At 42.7% G+C, this 23,791-nt stretch overlaps 1 protein-coding gene across 2 annotated transcripts in view; it reads right to left on the bottom strand.

The window, feature by feature from the left end:
• The window catches only part of bin2a (bridging integrator 2a), a 137,578-nt gene extending 114,075 nt beyond the window's left edge, over positions 1 to 23,503 (bottom strand). Inside the window, exon 1 of one of the 2 annotated variants that reach the window (XM_039746788.1) lies at positions 23,449 to 23,503. The gene's annotated coding sequence lies outside the window, so the exon portion shown is untranslated. The remainder of the gene's footprint in view (positions 1 to 23,448) is intronic. The other variant, XM_039746787.1, reaches the window with a different exon arrangement.
• Positions 23,504 to 23,791: the final 288 nt, after the last annotated feature.

The raw sequence follows: 23,791 nt of genomic DNA, 5'->3' as shown, positions 1-23,791 counted from the left end.
AAATAAATGAACCTTTCGATGATATTCTGCCTTATTGAAATGCGCCTGTATTTTCAGTGAAGGTGCTACAGAATCCATTGACTATTTAATTTTTGTTCAAGGAGACAGAGGTTGACATTACACGACTTTGTCTCAAATGAAGCCATCACTGGAAGTCAACTGTACACTTTGTAATCATCATTTGGGTAATCTGACATATCAAGTGATGATTATTCGATTTGGTCCATTAAAGAGCTGATGCCACACTATGTGGTGGGTTTGTCAAACTCGCCAATTATAGTTGCTGATCTCATCACCTAATATGTCAGTTTCTAAAAATCTCTAAGGATGTCAAATTGCCCGATCACATGACGACTTTCCAGCACAGTTTCACACTTCCAAAGAATTACGCGCTCTCCTGCTCCGTTACAGAATTGGTATTCAGTTCAGTCCGTTTTCTTCTTAGCCCGGGTAAGGCGCTTCTGACGTTGCATCTGGTTCAGGAGTGGCTTGACACAAGGAATGCTGTGACAGTTGTAGCCCACGTTCCGGATACACATGTCTGTGTGTGGTGGCTCTTGAAGCACTGACTCCAGCCGCAGTCCACTCCTTGTGAATCTCCCCCAAATTCTTGACTGGGCTGTGCTTCATAATCATCTCCAGGCTGTAGTTCTCCCTGTTGCTTGTGCACCTTTTTCTGGTGTCACATTTTTCCCTTCTACTCGACTTTCCACTAATATGCTTCGATACAGCACTCTGTGAACAGCCAGCTTCTTTAGCAATGACATTTTCTGCCTTATTGTCCTTGTGAAGAGGGAGGGTGTCAATGACTGTCTTCTGGACTACTGTCAAGTCAGCAGTCTGATTGTGTGGCCTACTGAACCAGACTGAGAGACCATTTCAAGGCTCAGGACCCCTTTGCAGGTGTTTTCGGTTAATTAGCCGAGTCTACAATACTGAACATTTTCACAATATTCTACTTTTCTGAGATACTGAATTTTGAGTTTTTAGATAGATAGATAGATACGTTATTAATCCCAAGGGGAAATTCACATAATCCAGCAGTAGTATACTGATACAAAGAAACAATATTAAATTAAATAGTAATTAAAAATGAAAAAAATTAAAATAAAATTAATGTTCGCATTTACTCCCCCGGGTGGAATTGAAGAGTCGCATAGTGTGAGGGAGGAACGAGCTCCTCAGTCTGTCAGTGGAGCAGGACGGTGACAAAAGTCTGTCACTGAAGCTACTCCTCTGTCTGGAGATGACACTGTTCAGTGGATGCAGTGGATTCTTCATGATTGACAGGAGTTTGCTTAATGCCCGTCGCTCTGCCACAGATGTTAAACTGTCCAACTTTAATCCTACAATGGAACCTGCCTTCTTAACAAGTTTGTCCAGGCATGAGGTGTCTTTCATCTTTATGCTGCCACCCCAGCACACCACCGCGTAGAAGAGGGCACTCGCCACAACCGTCTGGTAGAACATCTGCAGCATCTTACTGCAGATGTTGAAGGATGCCAACCTTCTCAGAAAGTATAGTCTGCTCTGACCTTTCTTACATAGAGCATCAGTATTGGCAGTCCAGTCCAATTTGTCATCCAGCTGCACTCCCAGATATTTATAGGTCTGCACCCTCTGCACACAGTCACCTCTGATGATCACAGGGTCCATGAGGGGCCTGGGCCTCCTAAAATCCACCACCAGCTCCTTGGTCTTGCTGGTGTTAAGGTGTAAGTGGTTTGAGCCGCACCATTTAACAAAGTCTTTGATTAACTTTCTGTACTCCTCCTCCTGCCCACACCTGATGCAGCCCACGATAGCAGTGTCTTTTATTAGCTATAAGCCATAATCAGCAAAATGAAAAGAAATAAATGCTTGAAATATATCACACTGTGTGTAATGAATCAATATATGAGTTTCACTGTTTGAATTGAATTACTGAAATGAACCTTCTGGTGATACAGTATTCTAATTTGGCATACCCACACACACACACACACACACACACACACACACACACACTAGTGGATGCCATCAAAGGATAAAGGATATTTTATTCACACCAGGCACTTCTTCAGAATCACCTCTCCAAAGATAAGCCACAATTATAAAATAAAAATCTTTCCACCTCTCTGCCTCCGCTGAGTGTTGCCCGCTCCTCTCGGCACCGACTCTCCAATGTGAGACTCCTTTAAAGCCGGACCTGGGAATGCTTCCAGTGCCACACCAGGTCTTCCAGGAAGCACTTTCAGGGCATAAAGAAAGTAAGTAAGGATGTCCTCCCCAACAGTGACCTTTATCGGTTCCCAGGGACCTCAACAGGGCTGCACTTCCAGGCTCCAACCCCAAAGCACTCCTGTGCGTGTCCTGACTGGACTGCCACACAAGGACTACTACTGCCTAGTGTATAGGGGAATGGAATGACCCCCAATCCTCTGCTTCGGTTAGTGCCTCCATTAAATGATACTGGCCTGGCACAAAGTTATTTCTCTGTCCTCCCATTCAATTAGTTTGACATTCTGCTCTGGTTTCCCATTCATGTAATAAATTCTCCTTCTTCCTGTCTGGGATGCCCGTTCTCCTCTTATAATCTTGTATATAAAACTTCCATGCGTAGAAGTTTGTGTGTCCGTCCAGCCCAGAAGCAAGAGGTGGAGTCGGGGTAAGGGCTCCACCTCAGAGGAACCAGAAACTCGCTTAGCCGCTAATAACACAAGTGAGGTGAGCACGTCGGCAAAACGAAACCTCCTAGGAGCGAGATGCTCAGAGTAGTTCCTTTCAATTATTCAACATCTCTACATTTCAATTTTTTTCCTGATGATTTCAATAGTTTCTAGGACCCCAGGCTTTTTACAGCATGGGCTTACACAGCTAGTGTTATATATAACGTCTGTGTGCGGAAGTGTGTGTGTTTCTGTCTGGCCCGAAAGTGAGAAGTGGAGTCGGGGTAAGGGCTTCACCTCCAAGAAAACAAACTCGCTTAGCTGCTAATAACACAAGCAAGGTGAGCACATCAGCAAAACAAAACCTCAGAAGAAAGACAAAGTCGCTTAGCTGCTAACATCAGCAAAACGGTATCCCTTTTACTTTTCCTCCTGCCGTTAGAACACAAGCAAGGCGAGCAGGTCAGCAAAATGAAACCTCCTATGAGAGAGACGCCGAGAGTCGTTCCTTTCAATGACCTGACATCTCTATATTTCAATTTTTTTTCTGGCAATTTCAATTTTTTCCAGGACCCCAGGCTTTTTACAACACAGGCTTACACAGCTAGTGTATACTTATATAGTCCGGCTGGGACGTCCCTCAAATGAAGAAAACAGCCTTTGCAGGACAATACATCTCCCGGGATGCTAGATGGCAGCTAGATGGTTCCCCGGACTCCAGCAGGGCAGCATGGGTCATGGAGTCCGGTTCTTCAGCCCTGTTGGGTGCTGTGGGTGCCACCAGGGGGAACTCACCAAGAACCAGGGGGATATTGCGATGACATTAACCCGGAAGTACTTAGGAGTCAGGAGGATGGAAACCAGCAGTACTTCTGGGGCACCTGAAGAAGGCATTTGACCCAGAAACCGAATATTTCCGGGTCAGGGACTTTAAAAAGGACTATGGGAAACCCAGCAGATCGAGCCCGAGTTGGGTGGTAGAGGACGGAGCTGCTGGGAGTGGAGGATTGTGTGTGATTATTGTATTATTGATTTATTATTGAAGAATTGTGGAGTGTGCGGTGCTTTGTGCACTTTATTGAAGAAAATATTAAAAGAATCTTCTTGTACTTTTACAAGTGTGTCTGGGACGTCTGTCGGGGGGGGTTTCAACAGGGCAACAGCGACCCCTAGCGTCCACAATCTATATATATAATTCACTAAGGCAAGACACCCATGGAAAGCATGCCGGAAGGGGTGTGGATTCACTAAGCCGCCGACAAGCGAGACACCTATGGCGCATGCAGGGAGGAGCCACACCCACCAACTCCAAGACCATTGGATACGACAACAACTCGCAGAGCCACGCCCACCAACTCGGACGCGACATAGAAAGAATGGCGTCATTTATATTCGTCTGTCGTAGAGGCCTCATGTACCTCCGAGCCACCTTGACTGTTAAACGGTTTGCGAGGGGTATCCCATGGGATCCTTAAAACAATCCTTTACAACTGAGGTTAAAACACAATGAAGTAAGCAGTCTTTAAAAACTGACTTTTCGGTTACGACGCACGACCGCGTGCACCATAGCAAACTGTTTTACACGCTACATGCGGCAATTTGCATCCACGACAAACATGCATCTTCTTAGATGCTCCTGCACTTTGTACACACCGCCCTCCCACCTCACTATCACCGTGGTCGGGTGTCTTGGTTGATTATATATAGAAAGGCAGCCAAAACCGCACAGAGCAATGAAAAGTCTACGTGAGTCACAGCTGCATCTGGACTGCGCACAGACGACAACGACTCGAGTGACGAGTTGAAGGTGGGCACATGAGCGGGCAGTGCATACTGAATGAGAAATAGGAGACTAGCATGACGGACAGAGCTGAATGGACGTCCTTCTCCTCTCCTCCCGTTCCACCCTTCGCGCCTGAGCGCCGCACGGACGATTGTGTGTTGGTTCGTTCCATGCATTGTTACAATGTTGCTTTTCTTGCTGATTTATTACATTGCAGATTTTTCAAATGTTAAATTTTCTCCCTGTGCTTAAAAATCATTAAAAAACCGGCCTGATTATGCGGTGTATGGTACGCCGTGGGTTGGCTAGTATATATATATACACGATTCTTGGTTTAGTAAAAGGTGCACTCTCTAATAAACATATTCCCAGGAAGTGTATGCCCCCTGCTGGATGAATGCCTGGAACTCAAATCAGCTGGTGCTCAGTCTAGTGAACCCTCATGACTGGTCTTGGGATAGATTTATAAAATGAAGAAAAAGAGAACTGCCTGTAGGGTGGTCAATGGAGATGCATCCTCTTGCAGAGCCGCAGCACCATACGTCATGTTCAGGGTAGAATTATTCTGCAAAATTAGAACTGAATAAGAACGTGCACCTTAATGGTGTGACAAACATTTTTTTTCCCGATTTTAACTTGCAGACAATTCTTATTGTACAAAGAAATACAATGATTGGACGGGAGGTTGTTGCTTGTTAGAATATTTAGGTAATATTTATGTAGGAGACTTCCTGAAAAGCGTGCAGTCGTCGGGTCCTTGCATCAACTCTGGCCACTTCAAGAGAGTATGGGGGGCATGGTTCCTAGGTATAGGCAGGAACGATTGTCTTCCACCCATCTTTAGGTGGGCCCTCAATGCAGTTGCCAGAACTTTATACTTTTCTCATGGTCTTTGCTTCCAAAATATACATTTTATAAACATTTTTTGCTGGCATAGCTTAAATGGGTATTTATTGCACTTCTGCAAAACGTCAGGTTTGCCCCTGGGGACAAACAAAGTGCCATCTATCTCTGTAACTAACATTTAGCCAAAAAATAATAGTCATCTTTCACCCTGCTTTGTGTCTATCTAACCCTGTGGGTCTGCAAAGTCCATCCTGGAGGGTTCGTCAGGATGCCAGTTTTTGTTCCAACCCGATTGCATAACAACAAACCAATCCTTACTAATAACTGCAGATAACGGTACCTGGGCAGGTCTGAAACCATAACTCCGCCCACACACGTGCATGAGCTTTGAACCCCGCCCCACTGAGCTCCATCCCCCGCAAGGGCTGCTTGATTCTTACAGTATATTGTACTTTTTTTTTCCCCACCCTTTGCAAAGATTTCACCCAAATGATTTGCAGCCTCTGCAGAGGGCTGGCGCCCTGCCCGGGGTTTGTTTCCTGCCTTGCGCCCAGTGTTGGCTGTAGTTGGCTCCAGCAGACCCCTGTGACCCTGTAGTTTATAGCGAGTTGGATAATGGATGGATGGATGGATTTGCAGCCTGGTAGTGGATTTGTAGTTCTCAATCTCACTATTCTGTCTTTAAATTTCCTTTCAGAAATTCTTATTAAATCAGCAATGCAGCTGTAAAATGGACACAACTCAAATAGGGAACTGCTGGTCCTCAGTGATGGGTGGATGAAGTCCCATGAAGGTTTTGAAAACGTCTTCCCAATTGCATCTGGAAAAGATCTGAAGCTTTGAAAATTGTGACATCTGGTGGATTACAGAAGTCATAGCAGCCATGAGCTCCACACAGCCCAAGTACACCTTGCCCTTGTTGATCGCAAATCGGACAGGTGCACTAAAACACTAAAAGCCCAAGAACACTCTGTGTGCTTCTTTTGATCTTATAACAAAAATGTCATCATTAGTCCTAATCTAAAATGGTGCGTACGCACACTTCAAGATGTATAAAAACTAAACTTGCCGTAAAGCCACACACATTCTCATGTATAGCACTAAACTTGCACATGCACGCTTCTGTTTGGTTTTGCAAACTGGCAGCACCAGCTTGCACGTGCCACTGTTCCTGTGTGGTTTCCCTTTCTTTTTTAGATTCACATCCATGATTCGGGCGTTATCAAATCCACTGGAATTATCCACATATCAATTATAAATGTAAGGCACCTGATCGTCATCAACCTGTAACAATATAATGGTGCACAGAAAGGCCAAGCTGTTCCAAATACCACAGCTGCTTTAGCTTTGTTACTCTCAGCTCTACAGCAGCGGATCAGAAAGCTCTACGGCGGGCTGTGTCGACAGTGCAGAGAATTATCGGGATACAGCTTCCAGCTCTGGAGAACATTTATAGCACACGCTGCCTCAGGAAAGCCACCAGCATCTCTGTATGGATTCCAGTCAGCCACGCGCAGTGTCTGGCAAACACTTCAGAGCTTTTTCTGCACAGAAACGGAGGCTTAGAAACATTTTCATCCTAAGAGCTACAAACACACTCAATCAGTCCATCAAGTGCTCCCGGTAGAACTGTTTGTACTTAGAATTACAATTACCTCACTATAAACTTGCACAGCAGTTGTAATATTGCACAACCTGAGCCACGTTATGAACCATTTGCACTATCTTCCCTATATGTACAGGTATATTGTATTGGGTGGTCCAGATCCAATTATGCAATTTGCATTACGCTATAACTTACGTTTATTATATTGAAAATCACCCGAAAAATCCCAAACCATCAAGAAGTGTGCGAACTGATGACATGAAGAATCGTCTTTGCGGCAAACTGGAATCTTCCCCGCATTCATCCAGATGATCTGTATCTGCATAATTAAATCTGGACCACCCTGTACTTATGCTTTCATATTGTTTTTTATCGTATTATTGTTAATTGTATCATTTTATAGGTAAAGTTTATGAAGGATTTTCATATTAAAATTGTACCATCCAATGACAATAAAGGGATACAATTCGATTCAATAGAAGAGAGCGTATATTTACAGATGATGACGACTGGCTTCAAATTCAGTTTAGATTTCCAAGAGCTCTCCTCCGTTAGAATGCTAGAATGTGTACTTAACATCATTTTTAAGATGAAATGCATTAAAGTATGTAGATTACAGTTTACAGATAAATTGTTAACTTCATTTAAATAATGAATACTGTTAATCATTAAACACGTGAGTGCTTGGTGGCACAGCAGTAGCAATGAGCTGGTGCCCCCTTCAGGGATTGTTCCTGCCTCATGCTGTATGCTTGCTGGAACTGGCGCGGCCCTGAATGGATGGAATAATTAAACATTGTGGTAGATAGGGGGCACTCTCGCTACCTTGAACCCCTGTCCACGACTCCAAACACCAGGTAAAAGTCCTCAAATTGACTTTATTCAATCGCCACAGTGCACAAAGCACACTCTCCACCACAATACGCATCTAAATCACAATACTAAATCACAAATATATTCCTCCACTCCCAGACGCGTTGCCACCCTTCCATCCAGCTCAGCTCTCCATCTGGGAGCTCCCACAGTCCTTTTATATCTCCTGACCTGGAAGTGTTCCTAATCCCCAGTCCATGTGACTCTCAATCACTTCCGGGTCAGGTACAAGTTCTTTTCTTCACCCCGGGAGCACGTCATTCCTCTTGTCCACGTATGCTTCCGGGGCATAGGGAACATAGCCATTATTCTACCCTGCAGCGTCCCCTAGTGGCCCTCATGGCATCCAGCATGGCTGCATAAAAACTACATTGTCCATGATGCCCTGCTGGTCTTCTGGGGACCTCCATACTGCAAGGAGGGCTCGACCTGGCGGCTTGGGGGTATTGGCCGGGATAAACAGCCGGCCATCCATCACAACATGTATACAGGGGGTCTTCGGGTTATGACACAGTTCCGTTCCTACGACAGTGATGTAACCCGAATTTTGGTATAAGTTGAAACACACCCTAGCCTAAGTCATTTACCTATCCTAACACATATGAAAAATCATAATCTAGAACATAAAAACACAACTAAGCCACAGAAAAAGGAAAAGGGCATAAATATACTGTACTGTACACTGTACTGTAGTAACAGAAAAAATGAGTGTAAAAAAAAAAAAAAAATCCTTACCTTTATTCCTTCTCATGTCTCAATTTTTTATGGGAGTGAGCGTTGTAACCTCGAAACGTTGTATGTCGAGACGTTGTAACCCGAGGACCCCCTGTATTGAAGATTTTTCAATGTTCCATAAAAGTTTTGAAGAGTCAGCGTTCTAAGCTTACAGCTGGTTTTATATTTATTACAGACCTTATTGTGCGGCGACTGGTTACATAGAGAAAGAAAAGGAAGGATAGGAATTGGGGGTGATACATTTGCCAGACACAGTATTGTTGCAATAAATTATTTTAAAATCGAGGGTCCTGCATGTCTTAGCAAGCATCTCGCAGGAAGCAGGAACAATGTCTGGACAGGGCGCCAACTCATCGTTACCACTGCACCCCCATGTTTAATACATACTTTAATGCATTTCATCATGAAAATGACATCAAGTATGCATTTTAGTATTCTAATATGTTCAGAGAGCTGCAGTATCATGAATGTAACGTATTCTGTGTGGCGATCAGCGCCCGTGCGCTCCTGTCTGGGAAAGAGAAAGTCCGTTCAAGAAGAATGTAGTGATTCACACACATAGAACACATACAATACTAAGCATTTAACGTGCTGCTTTAGTTACGATGGGATTTTAAGATGAACTTTATGACGTTCTATTTTAATCAGAAAATAAACTACGAGTGGAAATTGAGATTCATTTCTATATTTCATATTTTCTCTTCACTGTGTCCCCATTTTTTTTCTCTGTACCCTTTTACGCTTTCATATGACACATAGAGGATGGGCTACGAATCGCCTTTTCACGGCGACTTTGATATCGGACTACAACTTTTTTATTTAGACGTAAATAGATGTATCACTCGATCAACTTCCTTTTGTTGCTTATACCTCTGCTTAAGCCAGCAAATACGTTTTTCTTTGCCTCCACTTTGTATTCGCTGAAATTCTTTTTTTTCCCCCCACATGCCTCTGCCATTGCCTTTTTACCAAAGACTCAACAGAAGGTGATAGTTAAATTGATTTGCACATTAAAATATGCAAAATTCGGGGAGGAGTCGGAGTGGGGCGGCGTTACATTTCACGCTATCCTGGATTTATGGAGCTAAAGTGCGTGGAAGTTGGCTTACGCCTGGTTTTGCGCATCTGATTTTTTTTCCACTTTTGTCCGTATGCCATGTTTTGGTGTGAATTCTACGCACAGTGTTATACATGAACACAAAAATGTTGCATACGCCATTTCCACGCACACTTCAAGATATATAAAAACTAAAACTTGGAGTAAAGTTACACACATTTTCACAGCAGCCCCATACCATGTGTATGCACTTCTGCACAGTTTTGCAAACTAGCAGCACACAGTGTTGAAGCAGTGCTACCGTTTCTGGGTCCTTTCCCTTCTTTTTCATATCCGCATCCACGAAGCAAGATTTATCAAATACACCAAAATTAAGTTGCATATCATTTACAAATTTAAATTGCCTTGATTGTAATCAAAGTTATAAATCTAAAACAATATAATGGTGCGTGGAATGGCCAAACTACTCCAGCTACCATGACTGCTATAACAAGGTTAGAAGACATTGTAAATGGAATGTAAAAGAATGAGAAAAGAGCTCGTATTTACAGATGAGGACTGGCTTCGAAGCAGATTTTGATTTCTAAGAGCTCTCCTCTTGGCGCCGTGTGCTGAACTGGCGTAGACTTTACAAAGGCAGACTGTTGAGGAGTTGTGCTCTACCTGCTCCTTTGCAAGTTCTGTCCACGGTTGGGTTTTTAGACAAAGGAACTTTTCAACGTGAACTGACTGACCGGTCAGGTACTTAACAAACATCACCGAATCGCGTCGTGCCAGCTGTATGGGATGGTATTATCCACTGCTCATCCAGATATACAGGGGTGTAACTAGACAGAATGGGACCCAAAGGAAAGTTTTTAATGGGGCCCCTAAGATTATGTACATCAATATACTGTACATATATGCATACCAAACATATTGTATGTTTTTATTCAAACAGGAAAAATATAAACTATATATAATGTAACTAGCACACAGTTTGATTTCTGAAGTCTTTAACTACATGTGATGTCATTTGCATCGGGATTGCCTTACCCACTTTGCATTGCTACCAATATGTGCATCATTTATGAAATGGCCCACGTAACTTTTATAAATATAGAAGTATTACAATGCTTTTTAACATTTATTGTAAAATTATATATTGCAAATACTGATAGTAGGTGGATTGGCAATTCTAAATTGTCCCTAGTGTGCGTGTGTGTGTGTGCATGCCCTGTGGTGGGCTGGCACCCTGCCCGGGGTTTGTTTCCTGCCTTGTGCCCTGTGTTGGCTGGGATTGGCTCAGGCAGACCCCCCCCATGACCCTGTGGTTGGGATATAGCAGGTTGGATAATGGACGGATGGGATGGAAATACTGATTGTAATCATCTCAAAAAATAAAATATTTTCATCACATGTTGAAGTTATAAGAAACCCACCTTTAGTATGCGGTACCACAACGTGTACGTTACAGGAACCACTGTTGTCAAATATTTTGTAAACTTGAAAATGAAGGACATCGATTAAAAAAAGCATAATACTGCAGTAGCCCAGGCAATGAAGTAACATTACAAAGTAGTATTGTTAGAATTATGTATATGATACACAAATGAGAAGTGATCCATAAAGGAACTGTACTGCATGGTAAAGGTGGATTTCACTGTAGAAAGAAAAAAAAAACAACAAAAACAAGTAAATTTTATATTCCTCTTTCAGGATTTTAAATTTGGCAAAATGTTGTATTATTTTCTTACCATTTAGTTGCTTAGCTCTCTTGACTCTATTTATAAAAGAGCCAAGCTTAGGAGTCTAGTCTGGGACACAATAGATCATAGATTTGAAATTTCAGCCTGCTAAATGACCATTCAGTCGTTGCAACGGTCACTGAAATAGTTCACAACAAAACACATGCGGTACTGATGTCTTGTGGACGAGGTGCAATTGTACGATTTTTTTTGACAAAGTCTGCTAATTCATAAACAGATGACAAATGCAATTTCTTCCAACGGAAATGATGCCCTAAACTGTATCATGTGCTGGGTGAAAGCTGGGCCGATGTCACAGCTACTGTATATTCTTCTTGTAGTTCTAAGAACTTCTCAGTTATCTCACTGTTTGATTTAAAAGCAATATTTTTCAGCTCCAGACAACCAAACAAATTAACAACTTTAGATATTCCTTGAAATTTTTTTTTAAAAAACTAAGGCCACCACCAGTACTGTTAGCCAACAGGGTGATGTCGGAAACTGGAAGAAGAAGAAGAAGAAGAAGAAGGTGTCTGGAGGCAGGAGGAAGGTAAAGAGAGTGGAAATGAGGGTAGGAACTTTGAATATTAAGAGTTGTACAGGATATGTAAGAGCAAAGTGTGACCGTGGTGAGGCCTAAAGTAGGAGTGACAGAGATGGGATTACATCAGGGATCGGCTCTGAGCCCTTTCTTATTTGCAATGGTGATGGACAGGTTGACAGACGAGATTATGCAGGAGTCCCTGTGGACTGTGATGTTTTCTGAAGACATTGTGATCTGTAGCGATAGTAGGGAGCAGGTTGAGGAGACCCTGGAGAGATGGAGATCTGCTCTAGAGAGGAGAGGAATGAAGGTCAGTAGGACCACCACGACAGAATACATGTGTGTGAATGAGAGGGAGGTCAGTGGAATGGTGAGGATGAAGGGAGTAGAGTTGGTGAAGGTGGATGAGTTTAAATAGTTGAGATCAACAGTACAGAGTAATGGGGATTGTAGAAGAGAGGTGAAGAAGAGAGTGCAGGCAGGGTGGAATGGGTGGAGAAGAGTGTCAGGAGTGATTTGTGACAGACGGGTATCAGCAAGAGTGAAAGGGAAGATCTACAGGATGGTAGTGACACCAGCTATGTTATATGGGCTGGAGACGGTGGCACTGACCAGAAAGCAGGAGACAGAGCTGGAGGTGGCAGAGTTAAAGATGTTAAGATTTGCATTGGGTGTGACGAGGATTAGAAATGAGGACATTAGAGGGTCAGCTCAGGTGGGACGAGTCAGACAGACAAAGTCAGAGAGGCGAGATTGCGTTGGTTTGGACATGTACAGAGGGGAGATGATAAGTATAACGAGAGAAGGGTGCTAAGGATAGAGCTGTCAGGGAAAAGGAGAAGAGGAAGGCCTAAGAGGAGGTTTATGGATGTGGTGAGAGAGGACATGCAGGTGACGGGTGTAACAGAACAAGATGGAGAGGACATGAAGAGATGGAAGAAGATGATCTGCTGTGCGACCCCTAATGGGAACAGCTGAAAGAAGAAGTATGTCTTGTGAAGCATTGAATACTCTAATTTAGAAAAGTTTTGTAGGGTCATTAAGTCTCTCATCTATACAGAGTTCATCAAAAAAAATTAGATACTCTCTCTAATTTCTTTACTGTTCTGAGCACCACTTTTGTGTACACGTTTCATGATGAAAGATATGAATATTCTGGGTAATAGCCTTTTGGTTGGGACAAAAAAGACATTAAAAATTAATTCTCGAATTCAAAAGTACATTGTAGCACAGCCCACTGTATCCATGTGTGTATATATATATATATATATATATATATATATATATACACATACATATACACACACACACACACACACACACACACACACACACAGTACGTATATACACTCATGATCAAATGAAATGATCGTAAAGCAATTACTTTTTAGTGTCTATCAATAACAGGATATTCATTTCCCATTTCTTTAATAACAATTTTGTGTGGATTGTGAATACATATGAATATTACATTGGCTAAATATAGGACAGGAATTAGAAGGTAAACTTAAAATAACTTTCAATCACTTAATATGATCACAACTGTACATACATAACAAGTAATAAAAAAATAAAAATACCTCAAGCACGGCCATGGAAAAGAAATACAGAAAATATGGCATGTCTGGAATTAATTAGGACAACAATCAACTGTCACCTAATGACATTTCTAATGTATGACCATGATTTAGGGTGGCCGTGGTATAAAATTTCATATCTTGTACTACATGTTTTGCCATTACGTTGACATTTATTTTGTTGTTACATTAACACCTGATTAATGCTTATAAATTTCTGATTACATCTGTCATTTAGAATATTGAGTTTAGACATATTGATGACATATAGATCACTTTTGAAATAAGCTAACACATGAGTTCTTTTTTCACAGCCACCCTAAATCTGAATTTTTTTGGATCATACAAGAATTCCAAATAAACAAATGTGATTTTCTTATAACCATGCCACAGGTATTTTTTTTATGAACCAGTCCTTAGTTTTCAGGTAGCTATATTTATACATTTGAGAAATGCCAAACTCATAACATAAAACTTACACACATATTTCTATCTATGGTTTCAAACAGGTTGTAAAAGTTATACTTACTACTTTTGACTAGAAGAGTGATTAATTCAAATCAACCTCACATTGTAGCAGCCTATCCCAGATTACCGGACCACTTTAGCTTTGAAATGTCATTACCGTCAACATCACTAGCAAATTTGTGCTGACTGCGTGAAGTTTAATGCTAATTACGTTTTATTTTAAAGCATGCAGAACAAATCTAAATCAATGCCCGGGTTTATATACACACGATTCCCTTACGCTGCAGTTGAGGTTTGAAACATCAAAGTGCAATTTGCAGCAGCGTCTGGTTTTCCAAATGTAATCGGAGCGACCAACTGCATGCGCATTGTCTTTGCATCAGTCAAAAGAATGAGCTGGCATTACATCATATGTACCTGGAGAACCTATAAAATCAGCAGCTCTGTACAGTCACGGGTGCTTTTTCCAACTGTTAAATTTGTTATAATATATAGGTTAATGTACAAGAAATTTTATGGATTCATTTCACTTGTGCAGGCCAAGTTTGGCACACAGTGGCTAGGTGCGGCATTTAGTTTAACAGTTTTGAAAGGGACAACTGCGAGGGTAAGCATTGTGCTATTCCTGTATTTTTTAGGCGGTGGGTTCGAGTCTTTTCCTTTCCTTGTTTGGAGACCAGAGAGGACCGGCACGTGGAACAGACAGTATATAAGGCTTGGACTACTGCTAAAACACTTTGAAGCCGATGGGTGGATGATGTCATCCATCCGGAAAATCCTTTCAGCGCAGTTACGAAAAATGGCAGACTGTATAGATCAAGATCCCACCTTGATATTGTCTTGCTATGGCTTCCTTTCGTCTGTTATGCCACGTAAATCATCATTAAAGAAAGCTAAGTGGATTTCCCGTTATGCGATTTGTTACCGCCGTATCACTATGGGAGGGAATACCGCCTTTTAATATCATCTCTCTATATTTTTCGGTTGCTTAAAATGCCACAATTTAAAAGAACTTATTCCAATTAGGGAGCTTTTGCTTCTTCTTCCAGCTTAGATCCAGTAGGTTACTACCTACTAGGAAAATGAGGCTGGACCTGGCAAGACTCCCAGACCAGGCTGCTTCTGACAAGTCTGCACACAGTTTGTGCGAGGATCTTACAGACTTGGGTGCGACTGCCAATCCTAATGTGAGGTGAGAGACCTTTCGGAACAAGACCCTGAAGGCTGGTGCAGGTTGCGTTGATGTTACCGTTGTTCCATCTTGCAGGGCACCCTGAATATCATCGAGAGGGGTCACAGTGCACGGCTTGATGGCAATGCTGGTCTATACTAGGAACTGAGAAGGATGGCTACGAGGGCTCTGGAGACAGACAAGGAGGCGTGACACACCATCTATGGTCTAGTGACCCCACATCCTGCTTACAGAGGAATTGAAGCATTACACACATCTGAATCCGTTCCTCGGAGAGTCACAGTCAGGGCGGCTGATGGAATGGTCCTTATGGATGACACTGCAGTTGTGACCCTCTGGGATGGCTACTTTCAGCAGCTGTTTAAAAACTGATCCTCCAGCTCTCTGGGTCTGTGGTTCTTGAGACTGATCCTCCAATTAGCTGTGAGCCACCCAATCTCACGGAGACTGCACAGGTGGTGAATCAGCAGAGGGTAGAGAAGGTTGCAGGAATCTGTGGTATCAGGGGTGAACTCTTCCAGGCTGGTGGTAAGGCTGTCTGCCTGGCAATGTAAGCAATCTCTGTCTCCATTTGGGAGACTGGCATCATCCCATCGGACTGTAAAACAAGGCTTGTCCCTGTCCGAAAAGGGAAGGGTGATCGCCTGGATTACGGCAACTACTTGGGGATAACACTGCTCTCAATGCCAGGTAAGGTCCTTGCTAGGGTCATCCTCAATAGGATCTGTGATCACATGCTCACCTACCAGTGACCGGAGCAGTCTGGTTTTACACCCAAGAAGTCGACCATCGATCGCATACTGGCACGGAGGGTTCTCATGGAGCGCAAACGCAAATAATTGGCAGAGGTTCTTTGCCGCCTTTGTCAATTTTTGTAAAGTGTTCGACTCGGTTGATTGAGCTGCTCTGTGGGACATCCTGAGACTTTGTGGGATCGCCTCAAGGTTGCTGGATATCATGGCTGGCCTGCAAGCTGGTACTCTGAATGCTGTGCAGATTGGAGGCAGACCCTCTGTGTTTTTCCCCCCAGTTGATTCTGGGGTTCGTCAGGGGTCAGTTTTCGCTCCTACTCTGTTCAGTGCTTGCATGGACTGGGTGTTGGTCAGGGTCATGGCAGCTGTGGCACATCTGTTGGAGAAGAAAGATTCATTGATCTTGACTTTCCTGATGATGCAGTGATCTTCGCGGAGTCAAATCAGGCTCTGATCAGGGCTCTCGAAAGAGACTGAGCGAAAACTTGTAGGGTCTGGGCTTTCGAGTGTCCTGGATAAAAACCAACAGCCAGGCATTTAATGACCTCTTCGGCACAAACATCAGCAGTGCGTCTGTCTGAGGAGATAGTGTTGACTGCATCAAAAGGTTTTCTTACCTCGGCAGTGACATTCATGTCTTTCTATGAAGTCAGTAGATGGATTGGGAGAGCATGGTCATGAGGTCACTGGAAAGGGGTCTGTGGCACTCTCGATATCTCTGCAAAAGGACGTAGGGCCATGTCTTTAGACTCCTGGTGCTTCCTGTCTTGTAAGAAATGGACACTATCCAGTGACCCGAGATGTAGACAGGACTCCTTCAGTGTTGTGTCTCTTCAGAGAATCCTTGGGTCCCGCAGGTTTGACTTTGTGTTGCTCATGGAGACCCAAATGAGGCACATGACCTGCATTGTGAGGGAACATCACTTATGGCACTACAGCCATGTGGCGTGATTCCCCAGGGGTGATCCAGCTCATTGTTGAGGACTCAAGTGGCTCTACTAAGCCAAGGGGGCGCCCATGTAACATGTGGATGCAGCAGATAGAGGGTCAGTTCAGGGGGGTGGGACTGGGCCGCGTGTTTGCCTGGGGGGGGTTGCCAACCAGGATCCCGAGCCGTTTTGTCATGTGGTGGGTGCAGCAACGCGCTGTACTAGTGCTCCCCAACCCGACCAGTTTTGCGTCTTTCTGAACTTGAACTTTTCAATGTCTTTGCCATGCTGTATCACTCCATCTAAAGGCAACAAATAGTAGGTTTTTCATCGCCTCTACTTTGCATTCTCTGAAATTCTTTAACCCCCATGTGCTTTTGCCATCGTCTTTTAACAAAACACTAAATGAAAGGGCCTATTTGTATTGATTTGCATATTGAAATATGTGAAACCAGTAACGGTTGTACTGCATGATAGTGTGCAGTGAATACACTTGACTTGACCATACTCCATTGACCCTTGACCTTCGTTAACCATATACAGTGCATCCGGAAAGTATTCACAGCGCATCACTTTTTCCACATTTTGTTATGTTACAGCCTTATTCCAAAATGGATTCAATTCATTTTTTTCCTCAGAATTCTACACACAACACCCCATAATGACAACGTTAAAAAAAGTTTACTTGAGGTTTTTGCAAATTTATTAAAAATAAAAAAAAAAACTGAGAAATCACATGTCCATAAGTATTCACAGCCTTTGCTCAATACTTTGTCGATGCACCTTTGGCAGCAATTACAGCCTCAAGTCTTTTTGAATATGATGCCACAAGCTTGGCACACCTATCCTTGGCCAGTTTCGCCCATTCCTCTTTGCAGCACCTCTCAAGCTCCATCAGGTTGGATGGGAAGCGTCGGTGCACAGCCATTTTAAGATCTCTCCAGAGATGTTCAATCAGATTTAAGTCTGGGCCACTCAAGGACATTCACAGAGTTGTCCTGAAGCCACTCCTTTGATATCTTGGCTGTGTGCTTAGGGTCATTGACCTGCTGAAAGATGAACCTTCACCCTATTCTGAGGTGAAGAGCGCTCTGAAGCAGGTTTTCATCCAGGATGTCTCTGTACATTGCTGCAGTCATCTTTCCCTTTATCCTGACTAGTCTCCCAGTTCCTGCCGCTGAAAACATCCCCACAGCATGATGCTGCCACCACCATGCTTCACTGTAGGGATGGTATTGGCCTGGTCATGAGCGGTACCAGGTTTCCTCCAAACGTGTTCAATCTTTGTCTCTTCAGACCAGAGAATTTTGTTTCTCATGGTCTGAGAATCCTTCAGGTGCCTTTTGGCAAACTCCAGGCGGGCTGCCATGTGCCTTTTACTAAGGAGTGGCTTCCTTCTGGCCACTCTACCATACAGGTCTGATTGGTGGATTGCTGCAGAGATGGTTGTCCTTCTGGAAGGTTCTCCTCTCTTCACAGAGGACCTCTGACAGAGTGATCATCAGGTTCTTGGTCACCTACCTGACTAAGGCCCTTCTACTCCCAATTGCTTGTTTTGATGGCTGGTCAGCTCTAAGAAGAGTCCTGGTGGTTTCGAACTTCTTCCACTTACGGATGATGGAGGCCACTGTGCTCACTGGGACCGTCAAAGCAGCAGAAATTTTTCTGTAACCTTCCCCAGATTTGTGCCTCGAGACAATCCTGTCTCGGAGGTCTACAGACAATTCCTTTGACTTCATGCTTGGTTTGTGCTCTGACATGAACTGTCAACTGTGGTACCTTCTATAGACAGGTGTGTGCCTTTCTAAATCCTGTCACATCAACTGAATTTACCACAGGTGGACTCCAATTAAGCTACAGAAACATCTCAAGGATGATCAGCGGAAACAGGATGCACCTGAGCTCAATTTGAGCTTCATGGCAAAGGCTGTGAATACTTATGTACATGTGCTTTCTGAGTTTTTTTATTTTTAATAAATTTGCTAAAATCTCAAGTAAACTTTTTTCACGTTGTCATTATGGGGTGCTGTGTGTAGAATTCTGAGGAAAAAAATTAATTTAATCCATTTTGGAATAAGGCTGTAACATAAGAAAATGTGGAAAAAGTGATGTGCTGTGAATACTTTACGGATGCACTGTAGGTGTACCAAATTTCAGGTCAGTAGGTCAAATGGTTTAGGAGCTGCATGTGACTGTAACGGCACACTGCACACAACCATGCGGTGAATACACTTGATTTGACTTTACTCGGTTGACCTTTGACATTGGAGGTCAATCACCACCCCGAAAGCGGACAGTAGACATCATGTAGTATACGTGTACCAAATTTCACGTCAATAGGTCAAACGTTTTGCGAGCTACAGGTGATTTAAAACCCCAGACAGACAAACGAACAGCCACAGTAGAGTATTATATAAAAATACTGGAGGAGTCGGGGCAGGGCAGTAGGCGCGTGCACATGCATTACGTTTCACGTTCATTGGGATTTATAAAAGGGAAGTGGGTGGAACTTGGCGTAGGCACAGTTTCTTGCATCTTTGATTTCTAGTTTTGTCTTGATGGTATGCCATATTTTAGTGTCAATTCTACACACGCTGTTATACATGAGGCCTAGTACTCACCTGCGTTAAGCGTCAATGGCTTCTCCCTCTTCACATGGCTTTTTTGGTAGCTCACTACACTTACAAGGATCATTTCCTGCTGCCACCGCACTAGCGGGAATTATTTTGAGACGTTGGCAAGCCTTCTGTTTTAATCGGCTCTCCTGTAGTTGGCACTAAACTGCTCATTTGTGTGATGCCAATCAATACTGCTGGCGACTCGTGCCCATTCTCATGCAGCATGACAGCGCTGTTACTATAGCGATGTATACAAGAAAAAGGCATCAGCGTGCACAGCCCGGTGAGATGCTACCACACTTTATGAGCCACCACGGAGTCATAATTATGTGATAACTATCTTTTCTTTTTTTTTGGCTGTCAGGCAATGTGAAAAATGTACATTTTTCAGTTTGTACTTGGGGGAATACACAACAGGGATTTAGAAACGTGTGGAACTGGGCACATACAAGAAAGTCAGTCATTATCCAACCCACTATATCCTAACTACAGGGTCACGGGGGGTCTGCTGGAGCCAGTCTCAGCCAACACAGGGTGCAAGGCAGAAACAAACCATGGGCAGGGTGCCAGCCCACCACAGGGCACACACACACACACACCAAGCACACGCTAGGGACAATTTAGGATCGCCAATGCACCTAACCTGCATGTCTTTGGACTGTGGGAGGAAACCCACACAGACACAGGGAGAACATGAAAACTCCACGCAGGGAGGACACGGGAAGTGAAGCTGGGTCTCCTAACTGCGCCCTAGGTAAATCATGCTACTCCAAACAAGGCAAAGAAGAGCCAATTTCATGCTGACTGACACACAGAAATAGTGCAATGCCCATTTCGCTACCACTGCGCCACCCTTTAAGAAAGTAATGATTAGCTCCAGTACAGAGAAAGGAATATAGCATGATATTTACTTTATTGTCATATAACACGTTTCACACTTCTGTGCTCCAAATTTAATTCAATATATTCTCTACGAGCTACGAGTGGTAGTTTCACATCCCCTTTCCTAGCACAGCTTCGAAGCAGTCAGAGCGCTGCCTTTTCCAAATAAGCTACTGTGTTATTGTGGTATTTCACTCTACTTACCTTTTACCCATTTTCTTTAAGGATATGTGTACTCATCAGAATCGTTACCAGGTTGGTCTACCATCGCACTTTAACATTAACACTCACATAGATATACACATATACACACAGACCCAAACCACAACAGTGTCCTATGAATTACGCACACACAGCTGGTTAACCTCTAGCACTTCAAACCACACAAGTGCCTTAGTAGTAGCACATACACAACTTGTCACACTGTCTTAGCAGTTCAAGAGACTTACTTATTATCGGCACAAACATACGATGTTTCAAAATATATGTCAGACCTAATATTACTTTGGTCTCAAGGAACATATTTCAACATACAAAGGCTCAACGTCATTGGCTATAGGCCATTTATCAATCAAGAATGCCTTACTTTACGTACTGTTCACTACTATTGAGCGGAGCTCACACCCTCAGCCTTAATAAACCTTGCAGATTAGAGCATAAGACAAACATCCGACTGCCCGAAATGCTCTTAATAAAAATGACCTCAATCACTCTAGATATGTAGACAAAGTATAGAAAGTTAAAAGCATCATGATATTTATTACATGAATAACAATACCAAATAGAACAAGGAATAATAGAAAATAAGTCTGGATATAGTCTTTAGGAAAAGTTTACGGAAAATTCAAGATGTCCCGGGCGGCTTGTGATTTCAGCACTCGAAGTTGTTCATGAGATGCTTTGCCGACGATCAGATGGAAACGGCCGCACGTCGCTCTTCTGTCGTTGTTTCCTCTTCTTCTGACCTCGCTCTTCAGACGGGGCATATTTATTATAAAGTTCTACACGGGGGTTTCGCAACACATGATTGGTTGATAGTCCGATTGGCTGGCTGTTAATATTATGAATTCACTCCGACTCTTTAATCTATTTGAATATGTCCGTTTTCCCAAGCAATACAGTTTTTGATGTTTCAACAATCTCCTGTCTCAAACTGCAAACCAGTTTAGTCCCAGTGCCCTTCCCTTTACAGGTGATAAAATCACCAATACAGCTTGAGGCATCTTCTGAATACCTGCTCAGTTCAAACAGATGGTACTGCAGCATCAATCACAGTATAATGCTTTTGATGATAAACTGTCCATGCAAGTAACCTGTAGTTAAGTTCATCTTATTTTTGTCTTGAGCAAAATACAATGAAAATATGGAGCAAATTTTACAGATTTTGCACACCACAACAGCTACACATGCAAATATTTACACGTTCAAAAGTGAAAACATCGAAATGAACCATAACATTTTATGGTATTATTCATCATCAGCCAAATTTTTTTTCTAAGGTTGCCGATCATGTTCGGCTTACAATCACAACACTGCTAGACAAAAAAATAAAATAAAATGGGAATGGCATTGGATTGAGGCTTTGGATATACTGTACGTTTGCACCTAATAGCTTAAACGACAAATAATTTAGTGGGTTCTGTTTAATGTTCTATTTATTTGTGAAATTTATTTACTGTCGTTTAAGACTATAGTGTGCGTGCCCAGAAGCGCCTTTCAATAGGTTGCGGGTTCAACAGAACACCGGCGCTACAGTGACGTTTGACGCTTCGGACGTCATCAGTCACGTGGTTGCAAAGCTTCTCTTACCGTGAACTGCATTAAGCCGACAAAAGCATCAAGCCTCGGTATCAAACGTCCCATCCTTACCCTTTGTTATCGTAAGTTCTCTTTCCCAGACAGTCATTCTTGGAGGTGATTTAAAATGTATAAAAGTCGATATTCCTACATGTAACCTTACATACATTGTTATATGCTCTTCGTTCTCTTCTAGAATTTTGTGCCTTAATATTTTTATTCATTCAAGTCGTTTTTACTCTTATTTAGAAATTGGCGTTTCATTTAGTAATCTATTATTGGGTGTTTAATATTTGATCTTAGTTTTTTTTTTTTTTGCATCCAGTGTTACTCATTTCCTTGCTTTATAGTCATTCTGGTATGTGTTCAGACAAAAGTGTGTGTTTATATTTTCCTACTTATCTACCAATTTATTTATTTAAAGAGCTTCTGTAAAAAGTCAGAATTCCCCCTGGGGACAAATAGAGTTCTATTTTTTCTTTAAGTACCCAGGCTCTTTGAGAATAGGTAAGGTCCCATATAACTGAAATGCATCATTATTACTTATTAGCACCTTACTTCTATATACATAAAAAAAAATATCAAAAGACAGTAAGCTGTTTAAGACTAAAGAGCAATTAAGGACGGGGGATCTTAACATGCGAGGCAACAAAAATGAAGCATAAACATGCCGCCTAATCAAGAAGTGCTTCAACAGCAGTAACTACATGGTTATTAAGAAATTTGGTCGGCGCCAAAGCTTGCAGCCAGGGCCGAGTGTGTAGCCCCCGGATTGTCCGTCATCCAAAAAATCCAATAAAATGTTTGAAGAGAGACAAGTGAAAGTGGGAGAAATATCGATCGATACTGGTTTCCAGAAACCATATGAGTGGTATTCTCATGTTGGGGGGGAAACAAAGAAAAGAAAACGAGCCGTTTGGAAATCCCTGGTGTGACAGAATGTGAGCGCTAGCAAAGAGAAAGAGGAGGAGAAGAGGTTGGGAGCGTGCGCACCCACCACACCGCTAGCAAGCCCTAAATAAAATAACGGGTTTCAAGAACGGCTAGGAAATTCAGAAGCTGACTGGAGAACCTTGGCAGTTTAATAGTGGAGTTTGGAACCCCCTAGTGTTAGCTGCTCATCTGTTATATTGCCTTTCATATCATTAATTGTTCATCTACTTGTTAAATGACAATAGGATTCAGAATGGTAAAAAGGAAGCCAATTAAAGGAGAAACGTTAATCCAGATAGGCGACTAATTAAGAAAGTGGCTCGAAAGAAACCCCAGTCGTTAGCTCTGCTTTTAACGATCAGCTCGGCTTGTCAAAGGACGGACAGCGGTAGAATTTTACCCAGTTTCTTGTCTTTATAGACTCTGCGTTTACATAACATTTAATGATGTAGGAGACATCTCCGTCTTCAAAGCGACTTACCCGTGCAGGTGCCGACGACAGTCCCGATCCCAGAGAGGGACGCTCTGTCTGCAGGGGTTCCGTGGTCTCTTTATTAATCGATTGACGGTCTGCTTTCATTCGATGATTCGCCTCAGGTGTCTTCTGTTCCTCATCACCAAAACTTCCACTAAGATTGTGGGTTTTACTTCCCTATGAAAATCTGAAAGACGCGTATTGTTGCTGCAGCCTGTATCGCCGGTGCACCTTCCGTTTTTAAAAAATTATGTTTTGTTTTAAACCAGCGGGTAACATCGTACATTGTTTTCGATGTAGATTTGCATTACTCAGATTAATTTAAACTGACGAGCGTGTTTTAAGGATT

The sequence above is a fragment of the Polypterus senegalus genome, chromosome 3, assembly GCF_016835505.1.
Source record: "Polypterus senegalus isolate Bchr_013 chromosome 3, ASM1683550v1, whole genome shotgun sequence".
NCBI classification, from domain to species: Eukaryota; Metazoa; Chordata; class Cladistia; order Polypteriformes; family Polypteridae; genus Polypterus; species Polypterus senegalus.
Note: the sequence above shows the minus strand (reverse complement) of the source record. Positions and strands in the feature narration are given on the sequence as shown.